The sequence below is a fragment of the Eleutherodactylus coqui genome, chromosome 2 (genome assembly GCF_035609145.1).
Source record: "Eleutherodactylus coqui strain aEleCoq1 chromosome 2, aEleCoq1.hap1, whole genome shotgun sequence".
In the NCBI taxonomy this organism is placed as follows: domain Eukaryota; kingdom Metazoa; phylum Chordata; class Amphibia; order Anura; family Eleutherodactylidae; genus Eleutherodactylus; species Eleutherodactylus coqui.
In genome coordinates, this window is record NC_089838.1 from 21,064,550 (window position 1) to 21,074,941 (window position 10,392).

Sequence of the window (10,392 nt, forward strand, 5' to 3'; positions counted from 1 at the left end):
AATATCTTATCCCCGCACTTCTGCAAGGCCTTTCAGTTGGAGGTTGATTGCTATCCTAAAGAAAATCATCAAGCCTTAATAATTCCTAAACCAGGAAAGCAACCAGATACCCCCCCAGAACTTTCACTATTAACCCCTTAAGGTGTGGTTAATATGGTAAGTGTGGTAAATATGCAGAGCTTGGTCCAGGGCTTTAATCACGACCGATGGCAGATGTACAGCGTGGGATTTAAGTCTCTGCTTTTGCAGAGTCGGGTCCTCAGATGTCAGACACAGTTTTCAACTACTTCTGCTTTCTCCTTTCCAAGCTACATAGCACTCAATGAGTGCTATGTATTAAAAAATGGGAGTATTATTTCCACTGTGCCAGGATCACCCTGTTAGGCCTCATGTCCACGGGGAAAATCAGATCCGCTGCAGATTCTCCATGTAGAATCTGCAGCGGGTCCCTCCTGCCCCGCGGACATGAGCGCTGAAAATAACAATAATGAGAATAAACTCACCTCCCATCCGCTCCGTTTCTTCTCTGCGTCACGGCCGGATCTTCTTTCTTCGACCGGCGGATGAATTCGTCACGCCGGCGGCACGTCGCCGGCACGTCGTCGACGTGCCGCGCGCATGCGCCGGGCACATCCGCCGAGCCGAAGCAAGGGAGATGCGGCCGTAAGGAAGAGAAGACCTTCCCGGCCCGCTGCGGGTGAGTAAATGCTTTTAAATTCCTATTTTAGGTCTCCCGCGGATCCGGACGGCTTCCATAGGCTTCAATAGAAGCCCGCGGGAGCCGTCCCCGCGGGAGACCCGCACGAAAATGGAGCATGGTCCAGATTTTTTCATGCTCCATTTTTTTTAAAATCACTTTTATTGACGATCCGCGGGTATTTATCTACCCGCGGGTGGTCAATGCATCCCTATGGGGTGCGGATCCGCGCGCGGGAGAAGAGTTAAAATCCGCTGCGGATTTTAATTCTTATTTTGCCCGTGGACATGAGCCCTTACAGCAGTGCTGCAGAGTCCTAGCAGACCCAGAGCATCTCTGACTATTGTCACTACAGGGAATGTTTTACTCTGTAACTGGGACTCCTATAGATGCTGCTTCTATGGATGCCCCAGCTACAGTGGAAAAGTGTGAAATAAAAAAATGTGAATGACCTCCAGATATCTTATATGATATCACAAGGGACATAGATGGTAAAAAAAATTGTTGCAAAAATACATTAAAAAAATTACAGAATAAAATAAAAATATATACATAAAAATAAATGACCCACCGTCGACTACAAACGAAACCATCACCGCATGCGCCCTGTAATCCAAAATTATACATATTATATAACAAAATGTTTGAAACAAAATGAGGAACCCAATCCTGTACTTTACTTTAGCGTAAATATACTAATTAAAAATAAATAAATATATATATATAAATTTTTTAAGCTTTTACCACCAATAAAACTAAAAAACACAGAAAAAAAGTCAGTAAAAATTTTTTTTTAATAAAAAAATAGCCCTATATGTAATGGAAAATAAACACAGCAAAAATAATTTTGGTAGCTAGAGGAAAAAAAATAGAGCAGTAAAACCACTAAATGGGTAAAATCGCAAAAAGCAGCACTGCACGAATGTGCAGAAAAATGCATAAACGAAGCTCTGTTCCCATTGCTTTCAATGGGGTGCAGTTGTTGACGGCGGCCCCATTCAAAGAAATCAACAAAAGATTAAAACAAGCAGAATCGCCCGCCATATATCTGAAACGGGCGTCTACTTGAAATTTCCTCCCAGTGATAAAAGAATGCTTGGGAAACTTTGAGTCACTGACAGATGAGAAGCTACAATAATCACCTGCGAATCATTTTTTCCGAGGGCTCTAATATCCCCGCGTATCTAGTGAACATATTGCTACACCTTTATACAAGCGTGGGAATTTTATTACTGCCATCTAATAATCTAAAATAGATACTGGGTGGATTGACGTACAGTGATCTGTTAACACAGGGATAGATAGGAGTTCTGAGTTATGAACTTTTTTAGACCTATTAGCCGACCACAATAATCTCTCTTTAATATAACTATCAGTTTCCTCTTTTGCCTTTCAAGAAGAGGAAAAAAGTCTAGGCAATAAGTGGTAGTAAGTCTCTCTTTTTGAGACTTGTACACCTCCATATAATTTGGAGGTTTATGTGTAGTGCCCTATTTTGTGCTTAACGGTTTTAAAAATTATCTAATAAAAAGATTTGTCTAAACTGTGAAGGGCTTTAATTGACTATATTAGACGTTTCTGCCTCTGTGACTAATTATTATAAATTATGGCAGGTTTCCTCTCATTGAATTTAAATCCTAACAAATGGCTAACAGAAGCAAGCTCTGTCTTCTCAGAGGATTCATATAATCCCAGTAACCTTCATATAACCCTCAATTCTTGCTTTAAAACTCTTACCAAGGAGTATAAAGAATACACCCGCTGTTGGTGGGAGGTTCAAGGCCTCCAGCAGTATTTAGAACAAAAAATTGTCCCTAGAGGCTTACGAAATCTAGTCCTACCACCACCCCGTCTTAGAACTAAAGAATTTATGAAAAAATGGGAAGAAACCTCTACTGAATCTTCCCTAAGACTAATAAAACTACTATTAGAGGAAGAAAGGAACACTCTTTTGAGGGATCAAAAATTATTGGAAGAGAGCATTGAACAGACAAAAAAATTCAATGCTGATCCGGATTTTTCAATAAAAGAAAAAACGTTACAAAATCAAATTGAGAAATATACTCAGAGTATAAAAGAACGAAAACACTCTCTGTTTATGAGGGACCTTCAAGACTTTCGTGACCATAAGGTCTATGCAAACGCAAAATCGCCCTCAGAAACAGAAGCGAGCTCTTCCGATTTCGAACCATCTGATAGTGAGCAAACAATAAATAGGAGAACCTTTCTTCCTCCTCGACAAAATAGGGGACGACGCCCTTTTCGGGGAAGAGGAAGACCGAGACAAAATACAAATAATTTTCTTGATCAACCAATATCAAGATATTTTTTTGAGGGGAAGCAGAGACACATATACTCAACGATAGACACGGAGATCAGAGATACCAATCCATCCCCTACTAGTCGGTTACAAAGTGAGACTATGCAAATAATTAACCTTTCTAAACATAAACTCACCACAATTGAGTGCTCTGTGATGGAGAGGGTGATGTCCTTCGTCCCGACGACCCAGTATGATCCGTTCGTCTGGACGAAGGACGTCTCCCTCTTCACCAGAAAATTAAGATGGAGAAAATATTTCATTCAAAAAGACAAAACCAGAGCAGAAGAGCTAGGTCTCGAATTAGGAGACATACAAGCTTTAAATGCTCTTGAATCTCTTGAGAATGAAACAATAGGTACTGGTCCTCTTACCGACCTCAAATTACCAAACAAAGCCTCCCCACCGGCGATTCATAGCCCAGAATTGGACATGTTCAAACAACTGGTCCTGAGAGACCTAAAAACTCTGAAACCACGTACAAATAGGTTTCCGAATATGTCCAAACAAGAATTTGAAGCACTCAATACCCTCAAGAGTAATGAAGATCTGGTGATAAAGCCTTCAGATAAGGGGGGCAACATAGTACTCATGGATACTGAACAATACATACAAATGTGTGGCCGACTTCTAGGGGATGGTGAGACCTATACTAGACTTTTTTCCGATCCCACAAAAAAGTATTGGGTTGAGCTCAGAGATCTACTAATGCATGCAAAAGAAAAACAATTGATTGACGAATCAGAATATCGGTTTATGCTAAACAATACTCCACGGACATCCACGTTTTACTCACTCCCAAAGGTACATAAGGGCCTTCAGCCATTAAAAGGGAGACCTATTATTTCTGGCATTAACAACTTAACCCAGAATTCAAGTCAATACGTGGACAGGATCTTGGGACCATTTGTGTCGTCTCTGCCGTCATTTGCGAGAGACACTATGGATCTCCTCAGACAGCTACAGAACATCTCTGTAGATCCTGGAACCCTGATTGCCACCCTGGATGTGGAAGCTCTGTACAGTTCTATCCCACACCAGGGTGGCATCAGGGCAGCACAACATTTTCTCTCGCAAAGAGGCATATATATGTCCGAACATACGGAGTTTGTCCTCTCACTACTAAAATTCATCTTAACTCACAATTTCTTCATTTTCGACTCTAAGTACTTCCGCCAGCTCAGGGGCACTGCGATGGGGACTCCATGTGCCCCATCGTATGCCAACCTGTACCTGGGCTGGTGGGAGGAAAAGGTCGTTTTTGCAGAGGAAAATTCCAACTGGTCTCAACACATTGTCCTATGGACAAGATACACTACCGTTCAAAAGTTTGGGGTCACCCAAACAATTTTGTGTTTTCCATGAAAAGTCACACTTATTCACCACCATGCGTTGTGAAATGAATAGAAAATAGAGTCAAGACATTGACAAGGTTAGAAATAATGATTTGTATTTGAAATAACATTGTTTTTACATCAAACTTTGCTTTCGTCAAAGAATCCTCCTTTTGCAGCAATTACAGCATTGCACACCTTTGACATTCTAGCTGTTAATTTGTTGAGGTAAGCTTGAGAAATTGCACCCCACGCTTCTAGAAGCATCTCCCACAAGATGGATTGGTTGGATGGGCACTTCTGGCGTACCATACGGTCAAGCTGCTCCCACAACAGCTCAATGGGGTTCAGATCTGGTGACTGCGCTGGCCACTCCATTACTGATAGAATACCAGCTGCCTGCTTCTGCTGTAAATAGTTCTTGCACAATTTGGAGGTGTGTTTAGGGTCATTGTCGTGTTGTAGGATGAAATTGGTTCCAATCAAGCGCTGTCCACTGGGTATGGCATGGCGTTGCAAAATGGAGTGATAGCCTTCCTTATTCAGAATCCCTTTTACCCTGTACAAATCTCCCACCTTACCAGCACCAAAGCAACCCCAGACCATCACATTACCTCCACCATGCTTAACAGATGGCGTCAGGCATTCTTCCAGCATCTTTTCATTTGTTCTGCGTCTCACAAACGTTCTTCTTTGTGATCCAAACACCTCAAACTTGGATTCATCCGTCCACAACACTTTTTTCCAGTCTTCCTCTGTCCAATGTCTGTGTTCTTTTGCCCATCTTATCTTTTTCTTTTATTGGCCAGTCTCAGATATGGCTTTTTCTTTGCCACTCTGCCCTGAAGCCCAAAATCCCGCAGCCGCATCTTCACTGTAGATGTTGACACTGGTGTTTTACGGGTACTATTTAATGAAGATGCCAGTTGGGTACCTGTGAGGCGTCTGTTTCTCAAACTAGAGACTCTAATGTGCTTATCTTCTTGCTTAGTTGTGCACCGCGGCCTCCCACTTCTTTTTCTACTCTGGTTAGAGCCTGTTTGTGCTGTCCTCTGAAGGGAGTAGTACACACCGTTGTAGGAAATCTTCAATTTCTTAGCAATTTCTCGCATGGAATAGCCTTCATTTCTAAGAACAAGAATAGACTGTCGAGTTTCAGATGAAAGTTCTCTTTTTCTGACCATTTTGAGCGTTTAATTGACCCCACAAATGTGATGCTCCAGAAACTCAATCTGCTCACAGGAAGGTCAGTTTTGTAGCTTCTGTAACGAGCTAGACTGTTTTCAGATGTGTGAACATGATTGCACAAGGGTTTTCTAATCATCAATTAGCCTTCTGAGCCAATGAGCAAACACATTGTACCATTAGAACACTGGAGTGATAGTTGCTGTAAATGGGCCTCTATACACCTTTGTAGATATTGCACAAAAAACCAGACATTTGCAGCTAGAATAGTCATTTACCACATTAGTAATGTATAGAGTGCATTTGTTTAAAGTTAGGACTAGTTTAAAGTTATCTTCATTGAAAAGTACAGTGCTTTTCCTTCAAAAATAAGGACATTTCAATGTGACCCCAAACTTTTGAACGGTAGTGTATATTGATGACATCTTAATCCTCTGGTCTGGTAGTGAGAGCCATTTTAATGAATTCGTCAATTTTCTTAATTGCAATGAGCTCAACCTACATTTCACATCATCAATCAGCAACTGTTCCATAGAATTCCTTGATGTGACCATAGAAATCAAACAAGATGGCGCAATATCCTCCAACCTGTATCGGAAACCAACGGCCACAAACAACCTCCTGAGATGGGACAGCTTCCATCCCTACTCCCTGAAAAAGGGAATACCTAAAGGGCAATATCTCTGGGCAAGAAGGAACTGCTCAGAAATAGAGAATTTTGAAACCGAAAGCAAAAAACTTTCTGACCGGTTCAAACAGAGGAAGTATCCCTCAACCCTCCTAGATAGTGCATATAAACATGCATGTGAACAGAATAGGGAACACTTACTGATCCCGAAAGAAAGGGGTGAACTCCCTAGCTTGAGAGTATTGGGAACCTACGATACAGCACATATGGAGGTTAAGAGGACACTTGAGAGATACTGGGATATTTTATTCCATGACAAAGATCTCAAAGAAATAATCCCGGAGAATCCACGAATAACGTACAGGAGAGGAAAAAATCTTAGAGACCATCTAATTAGGAGCCACCTAGACCGGAAAAAACAAGATGGAAACTGGCTAACTAGGAACATCCCAAATGGAACGTTCCCCTGCTCCAATTGTGTCGCCTGTAGTTTCATTGAAAGAAGCAGTTCATTTTCATCAAGTGTAACCAGAAAAACATATACGAGAAAAAATTTTTTCAACTGTACCACTCGGAATATTGTTTATCTCGCCACCTGTGTGTGTGAGAAGCAATATATTGGCAAAACCAGACAAGAATTCAGGAGGAGAATCTTAGGCCACATTGGCAACGTGAGAAGAAAAGAAAAAACACCTATATCGAATCATATCTGGGATATTCATGAAGGCAATCCTGACTGCATTAAATTCCAAGGGATCGAACTTATAAGAAAAGATGTGAGAGGAGGAGACATTGATACCCTCCTTCTCCAAAAAGAAGCGAGATGGATATATAGGATGGAGACAGTGCAACCCAAGGGGCTGAATGAACAGCTTATCTTTAATTGTTTTTTTATAAAAATATAACAACAATGATATCCAGTTCAGAAACACTGCAATACCAAATCCAACCATTGGGGAGAAAAGAAGTCCATTACCAACAAGAGGATTTCAATCAATCATACAATGTATTGAATATATGAAAAACATACACATCTGTGCCTCACATTACTGAGTTGTGAATATCTAAATACATTTGGTAGTGAGGGCAACCCAAGTCAATAATGTATACCAATAGTCCAAGTAATTCATCTTAAAGATGAGGCCAACACTAATAAACTACAAATTAGAGTTTCATATTAGCCACGCCTCCATACAGTCATCTGCGGGATATCTATATATCGCCGCTTAGCTAAAATCCATCGGCATCGCCCACAGACTAAAACAAGATACCCTCATGAATAATACATACGTTATTGACCTGCCTGTACTGAGTGGTGACCAATCGTGTGACCATCCAGGGATAGCCACGCCCCCGCCCGCGGCATCTATGGTTTGGTGTGCTGTGTTGAGCATTGTTGAGCCCGCCCATTGATGTGCGATGAGATGACGTTTGCAGTTCCAACAGTAGTCATGTGACCACAAAAGACGCGATGACGATCGTACGTTTATGATGTCATCGCGCCCGACGCAGTAATTTTTCTGTGCCGGTCATGTGACCGCGCGTCACATGGTCACGTGATCTTGCAACTGACGTCACCGCGTAACAGCGCGCCTTATTCTTTTCTTTCTTTTCCATCTAAAGTGGAAGCGTCCCAGCGCATGACTTAATCACGTACGTACGTCCAACACGTCATCGCGCAACGGTGTGTCCACCTCCCCTTTCCTTCCTCCTATCATGAAGGCCCAACTGGTTACACACCCCCATATAGGAGGAGTTTTGCAATGAAACCCGTGAAATACATTTTAGTGTTACAAGCGATCATAGCATATAAGGAGTGATCGGCAATTATACCGACCACCCTAGTAGCTAAAGGAATCACATTGAACACATTATATGTACTACACCTGATTGAAATAAGAACTGCTGTATATTGACAGAACGAAATCCTGCCCCCATGTGATATGATTGGTGTAAGGGATACCACACCCCCTCCTAAGGAGGAGCAGAGCTTGCTTTAAAAGGACGGACATCTCTACAATGCACAGATAGCCCTGACCTACCATCAAGGCCAGAGGCGCTACCATTTCTCTGTCTTATTGTAGACATCTCTGCTAGAAATTAGGCAGTCAGGAATACATGGAGCTCTAGTTAGAAGAGGCTACTTCTCACCTTAATAGAAATGGGATATTAGACTTAAAGGGGTTGTCCCGTGAAAGCAAGTGGGGGTATACACTTCTGTATGGCCATATTAATGCACTTTGTAATATACATCGTGCATTAATTATGAGCCATACAGAAGTTATTCACTTACCTGTTCCGTTGCTAGCGTCCCCGTCTCCATGGAGCCGTCTAATTTCAGCGTCTAATCGCCCGATTAGACGCGCTTGCGCAGTCCGGTCTTCTCCCTGGTGAATGGGGCCGCACGTGCCGGAGAGCTGCTCCTCGTAGCTCCGCCCCATCACGTGTGCCGATTCCAGCCAATCAGGAGGCTGGAATCGGCAATGGAACGCACAGAGCCCACGGTGCACCATGGGAGAAGACCTGCGGTCCACCGTGGGTGAAGATCCCGGAGGCCATCTTAGCAAGGTAAGGAAGAAGTCGCCGCAGCGCGGGGATTCGGGTAAGTACTATCCGTTTTTTTTTTTTAACACATGCATCGGGTTTGTTTCGCGCCGAACGGGGGGGGGCTATTGAATAAAAAAAAACGTTTCGGCGCGGGACAACCCCTTTAATATGATAGTCTTTTTTTCTCGGTGGGCTCTTTTACTAGAGGTACTATGCTATAGCTCCGAATTCCCAAATCATATGGGATAAGCCATTGGATGCTTTATCATTAGGATAAGACTGCCTTGGAGCTTACAGAGGCTGTCATCCTATAGGAGCTATATCGAAATACGTACCTTAATATTTTATTTTTTTTCTCTTTTTCTGAGATCAGCAAAACACTGAGTGCCGGCTTGTTGCATCTAAGCCACACTCTAATAGAAGCACATTGATCTTTCAGATAAGAAAGCTCTATTGTTTTCCTATATGTTAGGGACAACAAAAGTTCTTTATACTAATATCAATCTAAGGATTAAAGACTCAAACACAAGAGTTGACATCATGCTATAATATTTTTGGTACTATGCTAAAAAAATCTCCTGATGACCCGCCATCATCGAGCGGAGAAACGCGTCGAGATTGTGTTACCGACAAAGCTATTGGATGCTTGAATGTATCAATTAAAGATTAAAAAAAGTACCATTTAAAACTGTGAAAAACCCCACAAATACACCTTTGGCCCAGACATTGCATGACTGACGAAATCAACAAAAGATTAAAACAAGCAGAATCGCCCGCCATATATCTGAAACGGGCGTCTACTTGAAATTTCCTCCCAGTGATAAAAGAATGTTTGGGAAACTTTGAGTCACTGACAGATGAGAAGCTACAATAATCACCTGCGACTCATTTTTTCCGAGGGCTCTAATATCCCCACGTATCTAGTGAACATATTGCTACACCTTTATGCAAGGTTTATGCAAGCGTGGGAATTTTATTACTGCCATCTAATAATCTAAAATAGATACTGGGTGGATTGACGTACAGTGATCTGTTAACACAGGGATAGATAGGAGTTCTGAGTTACGAACTTTTTTAGACCTATTAGCCTACCACAATAATCTCTGCTTAAAGGGGTTGTCCCGCGGCAGCAAGTGGGTCTATACACTTCTGTATGGCCATATTAATGCACTTTGTAATGTACATTGTGCATTAATTATGAGCCATACAGAAGTTATTCACTTACCTCCTCCGGTGCTGGCGTTCCCGTCTCCATGGTGCCGTCTAATTTCAGCGTCTAATCTCCCGATTAGACGCGCTTGCGCAGTCCGGTCTTCTCCCTTCTGAATGGGGCCGCTCGTGCCGGAGAGCTGCTCCTCGTAGCTCCGCCCCGTCACGTGTGCCGATTCCAGCCAATCAGGAGGCTGGAATCGGCAATGGAACGCACAGAGCCCACGGTGCACCATGGGAGAAGACCTGCGGTCCACCGTGGGTGAAGATCCCGGCGGCCATCTTCGCAAGGTAAGTAAGAAGTCACCGGAGCGCGGGGATTCGGGTAAGTACTATGGTTTTTTTTTTTTAAACCCCTGCATCGGGTTTGTCTCGCGCCGAACGGGGGGGCTGTTGAAAAAAAAAAAAAACCTGTTTCGGCGCGGGACAACCCCTTTAATATAACTATCAGTTTCCTCTTTTGCCTTTCAAG